The sequence below is a fragment of the Aulonocara sp. 'chitande type north' Nkhata Bay genome, linkage group LG2 (genome assembly GCF_057382095.1).
Source record: "Aulonocara sp. 'chitande type north' Nkhata Bay isolate Kocher_YH1m ecotype deep benthic linkage group LG2, A_spYH_male_GT1.1, whole genome shotgun sequence".
In the NCBI taxonomy this organism is placed as follows: Eukaryota; Metazoa; Chordata; class Actinopteri; order Cichliformes; family Cichlidae; genus Aulonocara; species Aulonocara sp. 'chitande type north' Nkhata Bay.
Genome location: NC_141345.1, coordinates 26,634,175 through 26,650,471, shown reverse-complemented (window position 1 = coordinate 26,650,471; position 16,297 = coordinate 26,634,175).

Genomic DNA, 16,297 nt, shown 5'->3' with positions numbered 1-16,297 from the left:
TTTAACTTTATGCATCAAGCAAACATTAAATTATACGTAACATTCTTTGACTTGAAGAAATTTGTTTAACATTTAAACCTATTTTCTGCAGATTTCAGAATATAAAATAAAATTATTTTTTGTGTTCACACTCACTCTTTCAAATAGATGCAAGTAAAACACAGCAAAAAACAAAAACAAAACATAAAATCAAAGATTCAGCGGCACTAAGTCCTGTCGCTCTTAAATCTATTTTCACTTGTTTAGCAAGAGTGGGGCCATTGGAGGTTTGCCCGTTGCCGCAGCAGTCATGTCAGTGGGGGGATCCGAGGGTTTCTCTGTGAATTTCACATTCCCATGGCAGCGTGCTAGGTGCTTGCTCAGATTTGAACTGTAGAAAGAAGTTTATTTCCCACGCAGAGTGTACAGCGTACGCTAACGTTTCATCACTTTTTACCGACCCAAACTCAAAGTAATTTAAGTACTTCCAAGCTTTAAACACTGCATGGCTGTACTCTCTCCCACACTCCATATTATTATTGATCTACACACGTCTGTTGCTGACACAGACGTCACACACTCATACATTATTGTCATTGTCATTCTCACAAACAAAATCACGGTTTGGTAACGCAGTAACACAGCGTACTTACGAGAAAGTAACTAATTACTTTTTTGCAATAGTAATGCCTTACTTTACTCGTTACTTGAAAAATGTAGTATCATAGCTCTATCATTAAAAAATGGGATAATATTTCATTAAATTAACATTAAAACACATTTAGTTTTTATTCTGTCAGCTGCAGCCTCAGTGGTGTTTCACAGAGTGCGAATAAAGAATTTAAAAAACAGAATTCAAATATATGCTTAGACTGCAGATGACAAGTGAGATCAGCAACTACAAATAGATACACTATTAAAGGCTAATATAACTGAATACGTTGAAATCGTGCTTCATAGTACAAGCCTTAGTTTAGTATTTTCGTATGACCATACCACTGAAATGTGTAGTTGGAGTTTAAAAGGACTTTATTGGGATTTGATATTGCTTTGTGCAGTATTGTTAGCATTATCCATGCTGCTAACTATTGCGGTTATCAATAGCAGTCCAAAATAATCTAGAAATTAAGAAGAAACATCCACAAACAAAAAACATCTTGTGAATTCTATTTCTTTATAAAAAATAATAATAAAAGAATAAGCGTATTAACACTAAAGATGCCAACTAATGTGATGCTAATGTGTAAATCAGATTTAATTTCCAGTAAAGAAGTGCATAACCAGTTGTGCAGAGAAATCTCCAAGTGCTTCAGTGGCTAACAGCATTGCTAGTATACAAAGCGATATAAAATCGTAAGAATTTTATGCACATGGCACAACGAACTATGGGTGGAAGTGTACAATGATGAAAATGAAAATGCTTTCATCAGTTAGATCAGTTAGATTTCTTAATTTTTCACGGTACTCATACATTTTTGTTAAATCTGCTCAACAAACCATTGCTTAATTTACCCCAAACAAAAGTGTGTACATTTAAATAACTGAAAATCTCAAAAATGTTTAATTATGCTTAGATTTAATTAAAACGAGACATACAGGTTTTTACTGAGTAATAGTTACTATTACTTTCCTATTAGATACTAATTAACCCAAGTCACAGTTTTTACAGTGTATGCTAGAATCACCATGGCCAAAATGTGTCTATGTCAGGTTTAAAGGAGGTGCCATCAGTCAAATCAAATTAAAGTCAGATCAAATCAAATTCATGACTGTCAGTTTTTGAGGCAGTAACATATAGAACATGGTACAATCACTGGTTGCTTGGCAGTGATTCATGTAGATTGCTTGTTGTCACTGGGTGAAGTCAGTTGCAAAGAAAGTGCTGCATAAAAAACCTGTTTGCATTGGTTGCTTGTAGTTTTTCATGTGTGTCTGCCCATATTTGCCAACTACTAGCCCAGTGGTAATAAAAAAGTGTGATGCAAACCAAAATAGAGGTTCACCTTCAAAGTGAAATGTGTGCTTCAGGAGTGCAGCCAACATGTTTCATAAGCTGCAGATTTTACTTTGAAGGCAAACAGTTCTCATTTCCAGTTGTGTCACACTTTTTACAGTTTCACTATAGCTCGAGTATGTGCACAGTGTTTGTAGACCAGCTCACTACTTCCATTCAAACTCAGAATGCAGCAATGTCTTAGCGACCAAAGCAATTACAAGGAGGTTTTCATCAATCAGTTGGGGAATACATGTTTTTCCCTGGTGACAGGGCATTACCACAGAGTCACTGACCATGTCTGTAGGCCTCAATGGCTGGTCTTTAGCAATAATTTTCTTAGCGACTGCCATCAATCTCCATCAATCACTCGCAACAAGTTGGGGAAACACACATTTTCCCCCCACAACCGGTGGTTGTCAAATGGTTGCGAACGAGTCTCTAGGTTTGTGTGTTTCAATGTCTACATTGTTACATGTGCAGTGGTGTGATAGCTAACGTCACATAGTTAGTGATCATGTCTTCAAAACTCAGCATGCTACAATAACTCAGCATATTGCATAAGTTATAAATCCAGTGTCATAACACAGGAAGGCTAGCCAGTTACATCCACAGTGAAACTTATTAGACACAAGAGTAAAATAATAGAGTTTCAAGTCAAACAGCAAAATGTAAAAATACAAAAACAGAAAAAATAACAAACCAGAATGACAGAGTTTTGAACATTTCACAGCACTTTTTTAAACCACTTTAGATCTCCAGTTGCTTCCTCTGAATAATGTTTTGTTGCTTGCAGTTTTGTCTATTAGTACAGTGCTTGTTGCCTTAAGCATGCGAGTATCAGCAAAGGTAGATGACATAGCGAGTGGATGTTTATTCTGTGTTATCTGAACTGATCATTATGAGATTACACAGAAATGTGACATCATCTGTTTTGATGATGATGAAGCCTGGAACAGGAAGGAAACCCTAATAAATGAGACCACCCCTCAAACAAATGATCTCAAGCACAACACTGCTGCACATGATGTGGAAAAGGTATTTCTTTATTGAATAATAAAGAAATACCTTTTCTGCCATAGCAGAAAACTTGCTAATGTCAAAGACTGCAGTATGACCCAGGAAACTAGCATAGCATAGCTAGCAACAATTACAGTGTTAGAACATCGCTTACAATCTATAGTTTTCTTTCGGCACATATGATTTTGAATGTGTAGACCTCTTGCTCACCTCCGCCATAAACCCTGAGAAATCCTGGGGATACACATGACTCAGTGATTGAGTGAAGACAACCTGATAGCAGTTTAGGATCACAGTAGAGTTAACACACTGTCAAATGCCAAGCAATGAGCACCTCAACAAGGAACAGATAAGAGTAACATATGATCACATGCTGAGTGTGTGTATGTCTGTGTGTAGTATATGTAAAGGGTGAGCGTGAAATGAGCGTGTCTCTTGTGTCAGTGTGTGTGTGTGGAGGGGGGGGGGGTGTATATGTCTGTTTGTGTGTGTGAGGGCTACCCTGCTCAGAGCATTGACTGAATTGTTTCCACATGTGTCTTAATGCAGAGTTCTGGGCGGCTCTGGAGGACAAGCAAGGAGAAGGGCTGCTATAGTTGGTGTGTAAGCGAGTGTGTGTGCATTGAGTGGGGGGGTCAGATTTCACAGTACCATGCATTACATGGGCTGCAAGGGCTGAATGAAAGTTCCCACAATTGAAAACACGTAGCCTACACCTACTCACATGCATTGACAAACACCTTGATAAACCACTATTGGTACACAAACATCTGTGATGTGTAAACAGTCAGCATGTGCATATTCTCCACCATAAATACCAGTGCAATATACAGTTTTTATGCACACACACTCAGCTACCACACACATTGTACAACCAGTTACATAGTTCCTCATTTATGCAACTGCTCTTTAGTGCCCTGTTGCTTTTTAACCCTTGTTTCTCAAACGCTTAAGATCCACACTATCATGCTTGCCTACACATTCACACACATACACACGTACACACACAAACACCACTTCTTCCCTGGCACAGCTGTCCTAAATGCTGCGGGCACGCAGGCGTTTCACTGGCACGACACATGGAAGGAAAATCTGAATGTGTTCTTACTAATCAGTCCCCTATTCCACTCAGAGAGAGAGAGAGAGAGAGAGCGATGGGGAGAACTAAAGGATGAGGACAGACCAACGTGGGGACTGCACGACCTGTATAGCAGGTGTTGAAAGGTGAGGAGGCAGGACACAATACAAGTGTCAGGCTGAAAATTCAAGAAGAAAGAGAGAGTGTCAGAGCAAGATAAAAGCAGGTTAGAGGTGAATGGCTCAGAAGGGTGGGCGGGAGAGAGAGAAAAGACGGAGTGAGATGGGATAAATGGGGGCATGCCAGTTCTATAAATGTTTAATTGCCAGCAGGTTTATACATGTTAAGAAAGAGAGAGAGCAGAAGAAAGAGAGAGCTTAAACAGTACAAAATCTGTCTAGAGCCCCCAAATCTAATTTACACAACAAACAGAGAGGAGAGAAGAGAGGGCAAAAATGGAGGGGATAAGGGGGAGAAAGAAAAGAGGGAGAAAAATGCTAATTGGGTGCAGTTGGGCATGTCTGGCCTGAGATGAAAGAGGACAGTGAATGAGGGAGAAGGAGGGAGGGAAGAGAGTGTAGAAAGAGGAGTAAAGGAGAAATGGAAGAGAATGAATGGATGGATGGATGGATGGATGGATGGATGGATGGATGGATGGATGGATGGATGGATGGATGGATGGATGGATGGATGTGTCCACATAATCAGTAAGTCTCATCTGCAAAGCATATACTGTGTTCTAGCAATTACTCTTGCTTCCTTTATGTTTTCCTCATATTCTTTACCCAAGCCAAAAAAAACAAAAAGAATAAAAGATGCTACTGCTTTTGTTTCACATCACCGGGGTTAACCATCAAAATAGACGAGAAGAGAATGTGAGCTGCACACCGTTGCATTTCAGTATTCCAAACTTATTTGCACTGCAGCACTATTTCTCCATCTGTAGATGCATAGAATTTGAATGAAGTCCACAAATGAGTCAGATTGGACTTTCCCAGCTGTGCAGAGCTTTGGCGTTGTCTGCTGTACTGGTGCAGGAGTACTGGAACAGTTTTGGAGAGTCCTTCCTGAATTGAAACCTCAACTGCAGCACAAAAGGCTTAAAATTCTATTAGTACCTCATACTCCCTCTGTATGACAGAACACGTTTGCCTCATCCCAACCCATTTAGACTCTCACTCTGTATATTTCTCCCTTTGTGTTCCTTCTCATCTCCTCTTTCATCACATTTTACACCATCTCCTTCTCTCCGCCTCCCCTGTGTTTTCACTTAAGCCTATTCCTGTAATACCCCCTCCCCCCCTTCCCCCCATGAGCTACATGTGGAGCGCACAGCCCAAATGTCACAAACAAAACATGATACCAGTTTAATAGGTCAGCCTGATCTCAAGAAAGGTCAGAGTGTTTTGGGGGTTTTTTCTCTTTCTTTGGACTCAGCCTTTGGCCTTGGCTTGATGAGGTAGTGTGTTTTGTAGCAATGTGAAAGGTAGGGACATTCTTAAACAGTTTGTCTCCTCGTCTTTCTCCCTCTGTAATGCAGACCTATGTCTTCAGGCTAATTCAGCATCTGTGCTTTGTTAAACATATTACTGTTACGCAAGCATCTGGGGCAAAAACAACAACAACACTTGCTAAATATGTTGTTTATTGAAGTTAAAAATGCATTCAATTACAGTCATGGATTCTTCTTGTGAATGCTACACTCTGATTAATCCTGAAAACAAAGCAGCATTGGAAAGGTAAATAAAGGGAGCCTGCTAGTGGGGAATTTGCCTTCGGTGTGTACCTGACCGGGTTTGGACTTGAGCCAAAACGAGGCCCGGAAAGCAGGTCATGGGGTGCTGTTCTGCGGGAGATCTGCTTAAAGTCTCCTCTGTGTATGTTTTTATGTTTAGCACGGTTTAGTCAGTCTCAGATTTGCAAACATTTAAGGCCCTGCTGCTGTGCTCTTTGATTTTTCATTTAGTTGCAGCCCAAGGCCATGTCCCAGATTGGAGGCTGCTCCACGACACACCGATGTACTCTGCACCACACCATGCCTCTCCCCTCCTCATTGTCTGGTCTGGTCTGAGCAGATGAGGACCTGTCGGTGACCCCGATGCCTGAAACACACATTCTTGCACATTTCTATATGCACACTCATGCACATGCATACGCAGTAAGCGGACATATTGCTCCCTAGCTACACAAGCACAGACACAAGTGAACTAAAGAAACACAGACAGATCACACACACGCAGACAACATGCGGAAGAAGCCGTCTAATTCCACTAATACGAAAAGATCTTTGGAGACAGACAGGTATAACACAGTAGCCATTACAAACACAGAGAGAGACATTACACACACTCTAGTACGTAGTTCTGTGTTTAGTGAGGTTTAAGGCTACACATACGTAGGTGCACATGCAGACAGCTATGCACACATACACAGAAACACCTGATAACTAGTCACATCAAAGCTAAACAGTGTTAAATGAAGGCATACACACTCAGACACACTACAAAAAATGTCTAAATACACACAGATGCATAATAACCACATTTAAACCTGCGCACAGAAAATAGAAATATATGCACATAAAATTTTTACACACAGACACACATACAGTAGATACAAGTGTGCACAAACACACACCTGTGGTTTCAGGCCAGCACACAGAGAGCTCTTTAGTCTTTGAGCTGTCTGTCCCACTTAAAGTGAGCGGAGCTTGTGAAGAGGACCTGACAGTCAGAAAACACACACACACTGATGGGTACACTGCTGGAGCAGAAGACCTGACTAAGCTGAATTTCCCCCTGCTCCCCTTTCCTATTTTCCATCTGCCTCAGCGCAGGGGAACCTGCACAGGGAAAAATAATGCCCACCATACACACGCCACGCTTCACTTTCTCTTCCTTTGCTGTGACACTTCTTTAAACACATACACACACACATCAACACACCACTAATCCAGTCTGTCAATCTCTGCACTTTCCTTCTGCTCTATTCACTGATTTCTTTTCATGCAGCCTCTCAGTATTCTGTCTCAACTCGTTCTTTCAATTTCTTTTCGGTACCCTATCTCCTTCAGCTCTCCATCTCTTTGTCATTTCTGTGGTGCTGTGGGGTTGACCAACAGCCAGGGAGAGACAAGTGCAGGAGTTTTGGCCAGACTTGCCTGCCTCTCTGCCCAAATTACATGGGACAGTCCCAATTACCCTGTGGCCAACCAAAGCATTTCCTGGGTTAGCACTGGTGACGCGTGGCCCCCCTTTGCTGTGGTTACAGGGGGTGTCATTAGATGCTTGTTTTACTGTAACCCCAAGAACGTGCCCGCCAGCCGCATCCACGCCACGGGAAGAGCAACTGCAACGTTCCAATAACTTTGCTGGGCCTGACGGATGACAAATGGGAGAACCATAGGGGTAACACTGGAGCTAGCAGTAAATTCCTGTTGGCCAAGAGGGAGATGCAAAATGAATGTTGCTGGGAAAATATGAAATTCTAGCCAGGCTGCTGTACAAAAAATAAGTGTGAGCTGTAGTTAATGAGAGTAAAAAAGCTGAGTTAAAAAAGTTTACACCAACACAATGAACGCTGTAAAGCACAAAGGTGGAGAGAATCATATTTTCAAAAACTTTTTTTTTTTTTAAATGCCTTATGCAACAAATCATAGTGCACAACTGTAAGAGATTGGGTTATAGAGGCAAATAAATGTTACAAATTATAGGACAGAGAAAAACACACTGATTTTAAAGCATTTCAAAACATCCCTGTCTGTGTAGGTGCTAGTAACCCATTGTGGAAAATGAGATCTGCTCAAGTACTGTACTGTATACTTTAAATTCATAAGAGCGATTTTACTTTTAATAGAAGTGAACTTATTTGACAGCTGCATTTGCTAATTAGTTTGAATGTAATGTTTCTATAAAATAGTAGCTAAAAATGTTGCAGTTACAGTATTGAAATGTTGACCACTACCATTGTAGTACATCACTGCTTTTACTTTGATTTTAAGCCAAATTTTCCCTCTTTTTGCACCAAACAAAGGAAAGTAGGAGTAGGAAAAAGGAAAAGAGAGAAAAAGATAGATGTTGGAGAGGAAAGTAGGAAAACAGAAAAGGAAAAGAGTTAGCGGCTGACGCACAGAACAGGGCAAGGGTTTTGGGGGAGGGGGTTTGCTGGCAAGAAGTAGAGTGAAGTAATGGGCGAGAGAGGAGAGGGATTAGCTGAGTGACAGAGATGAAGGGATGCTCTTTTGTGTCACCCGTCCTCACTTTCACTCTGTCCATCATTCACTGCGAGCATCATGGGGCGAGTGTGCAGCAGCTGTGCATACCAGCTGTGTGCAAGTGAACGTGTGTGTGCAATCAACTGCTTGCATACATTTCAAAGTCTGTTTATGAACTTGTGTGTATTGTAGGTATTAATTTTCCTCCGGTCACTCTGTCATCATTAATATGCACAGTGTGTCTGTGGACATTGTATGTCTTTTGTGTGTATTTATGGTGTGTATGTGTTATGTGAATCTACATGTGTCTACCTCAAGTTGCCCATCTGGAGCTTCTATGCTGTGCTCCTCAGCCAGCACTCTAATAGCTCCAACAAGCCTGTGGTGGCTCATACAGACACACACACACACACATGAACACATACTTATATAAGTATGTATGGTACCACTGAAAACTACTTATTGAGAAATGTTGTTGTTTTTGAAAGAAACACACATTTGGTTTTAATTAAAATAACATAAAATTGATCAGACATGTACATGGCAATTAATGATTAATCACATAATTATTTATAAATCATTTATAATTTTTAGTGGAATATCTATGTAGCTGTGCAAAGGTCCATTTTCAGCAGCCATTGCTTCTGTGTTCCAATGGCACACACTGTTACCGAATGCAAATTTATCATGTTAAAAGGCTAATTGATCATTAGAAAACCCCTTTTCAGCAATGTTAGCACAGCTGAAAACTTTTGCGCTCATTAAAGAAGAAATGCATCTGGCTATTTGAGAGCATTAGCCTTTATGGGTTTGATTATAGTGTCAAAATAGCCAAAAAAAAGTTTATTTTGGGAAAACTGGCAGTGTTCTTGTGCAACCCTATAAAGAAAGACAGAAAGACTCTAAGAGTGAACCAGAGGAGAGGACAGGAAGGCCAAAGGTAGGCTAAAACAGAAGCGGGCAGAGGGAGGAGCAGTGGACAAACAAGAAAAGAAAGAGCCCTAAAGAGCTAAAGGTTATGAGACACTGAAAGAGTTTGCTGGTGGATGTTAAGTAGTGAGTTGTGGTTTGGTCCAGTGCAGCATTTGGTTGTATTACAGTTTGGCTGTGGCTTGTGTGGGTTGGGTTGCAATGAGTAGGGGGGGCGAGTAGGTGAATTTGCTCAAAAAACACATATAACAAGTGCTTAATAAACTTATCTTCCAAGTGATTTTCAGCCATGTTGAGGTTGTAAGTGTCTTGATGAGGCAAATTAAGGTTCACCTCAAGCAGTTCAAATATTTTGAATCATATTTATGTTTGTACAGGTCTGCTGGAGTGAGCATTTTGTCCTACCCAGCTTGCTCCTGGCCCAGCTGTTGGGGCTCCGTTCAGTAGCTGAGTGTCTTTCCAGCTTTCAGGGCCACACTCGGTCCAGGTCCAACAAACTGAGAACTTATTTACATTTGGGGGAAAATACGCCTTTTCAAATATGCCTTACAAGTCACTTCTAGCCAGAGAAATATTTCTACACATGTAAACAGCACAAATTGTCAACTTAACTTTGACGTGATTCTCCTGGATGTGGTGGATTATGCTCAGATTCAAAGCTAGGTTGTTCCAGTTTATCCAACAAAACAGGTCTCTCTTCAACTAGATGTTTATTTGAATCCCACTGGGAAAAGCCAGGTGTTGCCAGTGTACACAGGCCTAATGTGGTTTAGGGAGTTTACCTCAGAGTGCAGACTACAGGTGCTTGTAGGAGTGTGCTGTCATGCTCTGAAGATAAGATGCTGAGATGGGAGGAGAGCATCTGTTCCAATATGCAATTGATAGAATGATAGATACAGACATACACACATACAAAAAAAGCCAACTTTGCCACAGTTACCTGCTCTCTCATTCTGTTCTTCTGCTCTTTTTCATTGCTCTCTCCCTCCCTCGTCTTCTGTTAATCTGTTCCAGAGCATTGTGATCACATGGAAAAAAAACATAGCAAGTGCACATATTTCCCCCTTAGCCAAGAGTGAAAAAGCACACACAGGGGTGGGGTAGGGTGCATGGGAGGTGGGTGGGTGGGGGGAGCGGAGCGGAGCGAAATAAACTGTTTATTCAAAGGCAGCGCTGAGCTCTTTTGTTGTGGTGGGGACCTGTCTTTTATTAGCAGCCTGAAAAGCCTTCAAAGGTTGGAAAGACAGAGGACATGCCAACAGACGAGTGTATACAAGGCAGAGGAAGGGAGGAGGGAATAGGTGGGATGGCAGCAAAAGGGGGACGGTGAAGGGGACCAGGCGAAAAGGACATGAATGGGTAGAAAGGTCTCACGGAGGAGCTGATGCAGGGTTAAGAACTTGAAATTGTGCCACTGGCATTGAGGACACAGTGCAAAGACCAGAATGGGGGGGGGGGGGGGGGGGTTGCTGGGACAACTCCAGATGTTCAGGCCTGTTCTCATATGTTTGCAGGTTTTACACTGGCAGGACTTTCAGAGAGCCTTGTAACTGATTTTGTCAATGTGTGTGTGTGTGTGTGTGTGTGTGTGTGTGTGTGTGTGTGTGTGTGTGTGTGTGTGTGTGTGTGTGTGTGTGTGTGTGTGAGTGAGATGAGAAGCTTAAGAAGAGAATGATGTTTTGAAGAAAAGCTTGATCATTTAAAAAAAGTTCTGGTGAACTATTTGGGGTGTGTGCCTGTACGTACGCAAATCTGCACACAGTTATAAGATTTTATTTGTCAGTGCGCAGTGTGGTAGCTGTTTGTGTGCATAAACGTGTATGTGTGAAAGAGATGGATGTATTTGGGGATGGCCTGGAGAAGGAGACATTCCCTCATTGCATAAATTCATCTCTCTTATCTCAGCTCTCAAAGTAAACTGTCAATACTGCGTTCCCACCTCTCTCTCTTCTTATCTTTCTCTTTGTCAAAATCAAGTCTTCAAGGGCATATTTTTCTTCTTTCTTTCTCTCTAACCCTGCTTTCCATCTCATCTCCTGAGCATTCAATCTGTTTGTCTACTTTGGAAAAGTGCTGTGAAAGTGATGTGGCACTATGATCCGACATTAAAGCACTTTGTGTGTCCGTGTGTGCACACTCAAAATATGCTGATGGAATGAACCGACAGGAGCGTACGTGCATAATCTATTTTAGTTTTGGTGCGTTGTGTGTATGCATGTGCATGTCTTTGCACTGTGACCGCTCTTGAAGCTGAATCAAATTGCTCTGCTTTCAATAAGAGTCACAATCAGCAAAGTGGCAGCAAGCAATGACATCACTGCAGCTGGGTCCCCAGCTGGAGCACAGAAAAGACTTTGGCAAGTGCGTGTATGTGAGTGAGTGTGTGTGGACATATATGAGTAACCAGTCTATGCATAGTTTATTTGTAATATGCATATTTCATGCAGTTCGTAAACTCTATGGCAGAGCAAAATGCAAGCAGGTTCATGCCAATAGAGTTACTTTCCTCCCTGGGTTTATGAATATGTGTGCAAGTGTTTGTTAGTATATGTATAGGGGCTGAACGTATAAATGAGATTTTCAAACTCAGTCCTCCCCATCAACCTCTCTGCACATTCTGTGCCTTGTTCCTATTGGAGCAGACAGTGCTGCGGTGAGAAAAACAACAAGAATTTCATCTGTCATTGATTAAACCCATTAGCGGCGGTGTCTGATGTCTTTTACACTCATTCCACACACACCGACATGGAGCTGCACTCACAAATACACAAAGTTACATACACACACACACTGACTCCCCCCACAAAGCACCGCTACCAAGACTACCATACTGTAAGGGACACAACATGGAATATCATCAAGATCCACACCATTACTGTGTGTGTGTCTATGTGTGGGTGTTTTTGTGTAGGCATGTGTGTGTGTGTGTGTGTGTTTGTGTTGGGTGTGAATGGATTTTCACACGCTAAGTCATGCAAGCCGGAAAATACTGATCATAAACTTCCAACCAGCATGAAAAACCGACAACCCCACAGAGAGCCAACACACACACACACACACACACACGCACACACACAGAGCTACTGGATGAACAAGCTACTGACTCGATTAACAAACATACACACACGCTTATTATAAAGTGCACTCATATGAGCAAACTGTACGTTCTCACACACACACACACACACACACACGCACACACACAGACCACAGCCACTGAAAACACTCTGCTACTGAGCATACTGTGCAACCAGACACTCGAAACTCACTAAACAAACGTCTGATGTTGTCACTCTGGTATTTACCATTCCACCACTGTCATTTTATAAGCCAGTCGCACTACTTTGAATACGTAAGCATTGTGATTTTAGCTGTGTGCTGAAAGTACAGCTCACATAATGTGACAGTTATTGGTTGGAAACACAGCTGCAGTGCTACATCTCTGTTTCATTGCAGAAAAAAGGTGAAAACCTTTATGTATTATCTATATGAGATCTATAAATGAAGTGTAATGTAGACAAAACAGAACTCAGAAACTAATGATACAAAAAAAGAAAAACAGATTCATATTCATTGTCTTATTTTATGTGAAAAGACAACTCAGTGTACTGCAGTCCAAATACTGGAATTGTGAATTGAAAGCAGTTGTCCTGGGTCCGTTTATGGTATATGATAGGATTTTCTTTTTTTTTCTTTTTTTTTAAAAAGGTGCAAAAAGCCACCATGATATCACCCAGTAGTTTGGAAACCCCATTGCCATCACTGGGATCAAAAGTAAACATCTTAGGATAAAAGAGCAAACTGCTAAGTTTTCAATAAACATTTGCAAGCTGCTTTGATTGATACCACCTGTCAATCAAAGCAGCCAGTAAAAAAGTGAGTAACATAAAAGTCCATCCAAAGTATATTTGTCATGAGTGAGGAAAATTAGCGATAGAGTTGTTTTTTTGGACCGGTCTGTAATCACCTACCTATGTTGTACATTCTAAAGCCTGCACTGCTGGAACATATTTGTTTTAAATTCCTCTTTTATGCATTTGTTCATTCATCTTAAAAAAGAATCTTTTCATAAGATTCTTCGCAGTTCTGTGAAAACTAAGCACACCCTTACAGCTTCCACAGGAATTAAAAAGGTCAGTGGGAGCCAGGTGTTGCTAATCAAAACCACTTGATTAACTTATCATCAGCAAATGTTAGCAGCCCTATAAAAACAGACATTTTGGCAGGGTGCTGGCCTGGTGTGTTTGTTAGCACACCTAAATACCACAATCTTCCCAGGAGTGGACGTCCCAGCAAATACACTCCAGTGTCAGACGGTGCATTTCTCAGAGAAATTGCAAAAAAGCCAAAAGCTACATCTAAGACTCTACAGGCCTCAGCATGTTAAATGTTAAAGTTCATGACATCACAAATATTAAAAGACTGAACAAGTAAGGCTTGTTTGGAAGGAGTTCAAGGAGAAAATCTCCTTTGAAAGAGCCTTTAAGAACTCTTCTGAAAACAACAGGGTAGCAGGGCTTAGGTTTGCAAAGTTGCATCTGAACAAACTTCAAGACTTCTGGAACAGTTCCCATTGGAGACATCAAGACCAAAGTCGAGATGTGTGCCCATAATGCTCAGTGCTACATTTGAAGAAAACCATTCACAGAATAAGGACACAAACATCTTCTATCAACTATAAAGCATGGTGGTGGAGGGGCGATGATTTGGGCTTGTTTTGCAGCCACAGAATGTGGACACCATCAGCCATTAAGTGAAACATAAACTTGTCTTTATACCAAAGTATTCCAGAATCATATGTGAGGCCATCTGTCTGGCAGGTAAAGCTTGGCCCAAACTGGGAAGGAAAATGATCACAACTACAGCAGTAAAAGGAAAAATGACTTGACTACAGGCCTAGTCAAAGTCTACATATCAACACAACTGTAATGCTGTGGTTGGACCATAACAGAGCTGTGGATAAATGAATGTTTGCAAAAAAAAATTGAAGCAATGTTGTAAAGGGTAGTTTCCTAAAATTCTTCCACAAAGATATGAGAGACTGATAAAGCCAAACAAAAACCAATTACTTAAATTTATTGCTGCTAAAGGCAGTTCTGCAAGCTACTGAATCATGGGATGTACTTAGTTTTCCAGGTTAAGGTGGTTTGGATATGTGCAGAGGAGGGTTAGTGGATATACTGAGCAAATTATACTGAATATGGAGCTGCCAGGCACGAGGAAAAGAGGAAGACCACAGAGATGATTTATGGATGTAGTGATGGAGCACATACAGAGTGTTGGTGTGGCAGAAGAAGGATAAAATGAGATGGTGGCAGATGATATGCTGTGGTGACCTCTAAAAGCAGCAACCAAAATAGAGAGTGTAGAGTAAGAAATATATTTTTTACATACCTGTATACAGTTTCTTGCAGGTTATTCTCATTTTTTGTTTTCTCAGTAATAACAAGTTACCCTATTCCACAAAAGCCTCTCAAAGATAATCATTGTGCCTATAAAGGCCATGATTTCCATGCTGTGAACCATGGGTTTATATGAAAGCATTTAATTATTTGATTTCTTTAGCATTTGGTGGCTGTGTGGGAATGTTTTTTGGCTTTGGATGATAGCGAGACTAAAGAATTATATCAAAACAACAAGTCAATTTGATGTTTTTGTTATGTGTTTCTCTGTTCTTTTTCCACTTTCAGTATTTTATCCAATGTGTAGCTGTTTGGGTATTTATAGCCTCTGAAGTTTCCTTTCACTTGGGTCAGCGCAGTTCTCACAGGATCATTAGGGTCCAAAATAGTTCCTTCATAATAAAAATTACTTTCCCCCAATACAGCTGAATACAGGCTGTTGAGCTGAAGAGAATAATTTAACCTAATGGTTGTCTACCAGCTGTCACTACTTGATTCATTCATCCTTTTATTACAGAGGCTAATTGAACCCATGACTTGCACGCTACAAAAATAGAGCTCTAAAAACTCAGTTTATTGTCACTACAGTTTAATCCTCCATCAGTCCTTCTTAGCCTTTCAAAGCAGTCAAAGATAATAAAAAACGTATCATATCATTTGTAACAAACTATATCAAAGTGCCCCAGGTAGTTACGCTTTAAACAATAGAATAGATTAGAGTACAATAGAATAGTGCTTAACACAAAGCAGCACAGCAGAACTGGAGATTTAAGCCAAAACAGAAACCTGAGGGAACAGAGCAGTGATGAGGGATGGCTACCAGAGACACCCAGCAAGTCACATGGGTGTGTACAAGGCAACGCTAGTGCACTGGGGCCTTATGGAACACACATGGTTACACACACAGACACACATACAAGCGATGCTCAGTATGTATATGTATGTGCAGACCCAAGAACAATACGCTATAAGCACAGGTTTGTTTCAGAACACACTAAACACATAACTTCCTGATTATTGTCATGCATCTCTTCTTTGTTTCTATGTTTCTTTGCATTTCTTTTTGTCTATTGTTCTTCCTCAAGTAAATTCCAGAGATCCATCACATTCCATGTTTCCATCACAGGAGACAGCTCCATGGCCGTGCTGCTCTCCAGAAGTCCACCGCTCTGTCCAACACCCTCGTCTCACTCCAGAATCCTGTCATGGTCTATAATTTAGCTCTCTCCAGAACACTTTACTTTCCCTGTGACTGTCACTTCCCATACATCATCGTCATTCAGCTCATTTGTCGGGGGTCTAGGAAAAAGGGCTCTGGGTGACTGAGCCGATGTGTCATCAAAATCCTGTCTCAATTTTTCTTCATTGTTCCCACCAATTCTAACACATACACGGGCACACATCGGACCTGTGTTTGAATGGTGAAAGGCAGGTGGGCCTAAATGGAGTGAGAGGCTGAGGAGAGAAAGGGAGAAAGTGACAGAAGCAACAGAGAGAGTGTGAGTGAGGGGAGAGAGCATGAGAGAAAGAGGAAGAATGAGAAGAAAAGGGAGAATAAAACAACAGGCAAAGTGGGAGAGAAAAAGAGAGGGGAGAAATCCTCCGGAGTGCTTTTTTGCTCCAACGGGACAAAAGGTTACAGCATGACGGGGGTAGGTGTCAGGTGATGTGTGACAAGTCCA